A 2,828-nucleotide genomic window follows, 5' to 3' on the forward strand; every position below is an offset into this window, starting at 1 on the left:
GACTGGGACACCTGTACGTGAAGGTTTGGTAAATTCTGTTGTAGATTTATAAAATTCGTTCCTAGAAATTGGTTAGTGTAATAACAGAAACAAAGACAAATTTCTTTCTTCAACAGTTATGATTCAAGCCGCTTATTCCCACAAAGAACGATCACTTTTTACACCATGGTGGCGTCAAGCTAGGGGACTGAAGTGTTATACATCTAATATTTGAATGATTAATAACTGTTATTGTCTGAAGTACTTCCTCGCCTGCAAGGCGAAACAAAATAGTTCTTAGCTTCTGTGACTTGTTTTTCGTCCATGATCACTCCCGATAAATATGCCAGTAAATGTTGAGTTGTTGCAATAGACATTAATTGATGAGGGGGGGGGGTGAACCATTTCGGGCAATTTTTTTCTTCTTTTTTTTAGTGAAGTCTTCAGACACAGTGTTTTTAGGGCTGGGTTTGTATTTGCCATCTCGGTTTCTAAGCCTTATAGAAAATGTTTTCTCGAGTTTCAGAAACGACATTGGGAAATGATAAACGAAGCTTATGATTTTAATTTTCATCAAAACCGAATCCTCTCCTAATCCCACTGTTTTACTGCCTTCTTCCAGCCACTGTCAGCAATCCGTAGTCCTTTGATAATGTGCAAAGTAACTTGGAAAAATTCTTTGTGAAAGATCAGAATCTCAATTTTGTAGCTCTCACCAGCTGGAAAAGCTTTGATTACGAAATATTCGGGTCCTATTCAACTTATAAAATAAAATAAGCCGTGGAGGGATCAGAACCTTGTAAATAAACAAAATGAATCGTCGTGAAGTTCTGGCAATGTTGCCTCTTAGCAACTTCTGCATTTTACACTTTGCCTTTGATATTCAAATCGGGGCTAAAAAGAACCATTTGCATTTGAGAGTACTCAAAAAGCTCCATTTTGTTGACTTCATAAACGATTTTGAAGAGAAGTTCTGACCTGAAAAGTTTTACCTGTGTATATTATGCGAGTATATTCTCGCAAGAGTTTTTTGTCTGGGTCACATCAAGTGACCAAATAGCTGCACCATACCAGGACAAGTTAAAATGATGACTACAAAGATGAATCATGATAATCTTGAAAGGGGATAGAAACTCACGGCACACAGGTCAAATCCCTCTTTCAGAAGTTTGAGGAAGGAAAACACTTCGCGTTTAAAGAGCTAATCATATAAAGGTTCAATCAAAGCTCTCTCTCTCTCTCTCTCTCTCTCTCTCTCTCTCTCTCTCTCTCTCTCTCTCTCTCTCTCTCTCTCTCTCTGTGTGTGTGTGTGTGTGTGTGTGTGAACTTTGCATCCACCTTACCACTCTTAGAGAGAAAAGATACCTTAGGTTATTTCCTGAGCTTTGTATGTTCACTGATGTTTATTCAAGGAGTGGAAGGTGAATCATTTTCCCATCCATCAAGATGAAAATAGCATACATAAAAAATCTCGCATTTGCATTTTAAGAGTAAAATAGGAAAAAGAATGATCTTGTAACTTCATTCAGTAAGTCTCTCTTAAAGCCACGACAGATAAATGCTTGCTACTGTCATCACTCTCCTTCTCAAGCAAACTTGAGTTGTATAAGGCAATTGCAAATGACGTTGCTTTGAGCAGACTTCTGGACACGATTCACACCCAGGATTATTTCCTTACCTAATGAAATTACGGCAAGACCATTCGACAGAAGTAGCATATATCTGTTGTTGCTTTAAAAGAGGCTGGCAGACATGATTAACACCCAGGATGATTTACTTACTTATTAGAGTTACGACGAGACCATTTTTTTTTAAATGCGAATACGAGATTTTCTTATACTATTTTTATCTTGATAGATGAGCAGATTATTTACCTTCCAAACCCTGAATAAATATCAGTGAACGTACAAACCTCAAGAGAATATCTTAATGTACTTTTTTCTCTAAGAGTACCAATGTGAATGCAAAGTCTAGAGAGAGAGAATGACGGACTTTTACCAGATTAGCTCCATAATGGCATGGGGCTTAATCATCCAACGAAATAGGTCATAAATTTATTGCTCAAGTATGATGTTACAACAAGAACATTTCACAATTTAGTCGATATCTCCTATTCATGTTACACTTAAATAGAAATGATTTTTTTCCACCTGCCTGTTCACTTCTAGGAGCCATTTGAAGTTATGTTATCAATGACAGTAATTGCTGGTGCTGTCGAGTTTTATAATCCACATCTCCAAGAGTGGATCATTATGACGCCTCTTGACTTTTATCAAACGAGATATAAACTGTTGTTGACTCTACTGTACTTGTTCGTGACGAAATCAGGTTCTGTATTTAGAATCGATATTGACCTATCTCCGCCATGACAGCTGATTCGTGAGTATGCAGCACTTGCCTCATTATGAATTTTCTGTTACTTATACAAGCCTGAGTTTTGTATTTACAAATATTAAGCTGCAAGTATCGTTTAGCCTCGAATTCACTATACCCTAACAACCAAAGAGATTACAACTGCTAAGTGCTTCTGCTCCTGCCAGGATTCGAACCGCAGCCTTCTTAAAAAAGAACGGCGAACAGAAACTTTGACAACTCAACTATCAAGGTAGATTTAAGTTAATATCGACTTTGCTGTAAATATGAATCTATAAGTAAGGTTTTGTATTTAAAATAAATTGTCAACCCATCTCACATGTCTATCGTTGTTTGCAAACCACGCTGCGGTTCCTATCCTGGCTGGAGCATAAGCACTTACCAATCATTATTTCACTCGGGTGTAAGATATTCCCAAGGTAGAGTATATTCGATATTAACGATATTTGGCTCTCTCTCTCTCTCTCTCTCTCTCT

This window comes from Macrobrachium rosenbergii, chromosome 10, assembly GCF_040412425.1.
Source record: "Macrobrachium rosenbergii isolate ZJJX-2024 chromosome 10, ASM4041242v1, whole genome shotgun sequence".
Lineage (NCBI taxonomy): Eukaryota > Metazoa > Arthropoda > Malacostraca > Decapoda > Palaemonidae > Macrobrachium > Macrobrachium rosenbergii.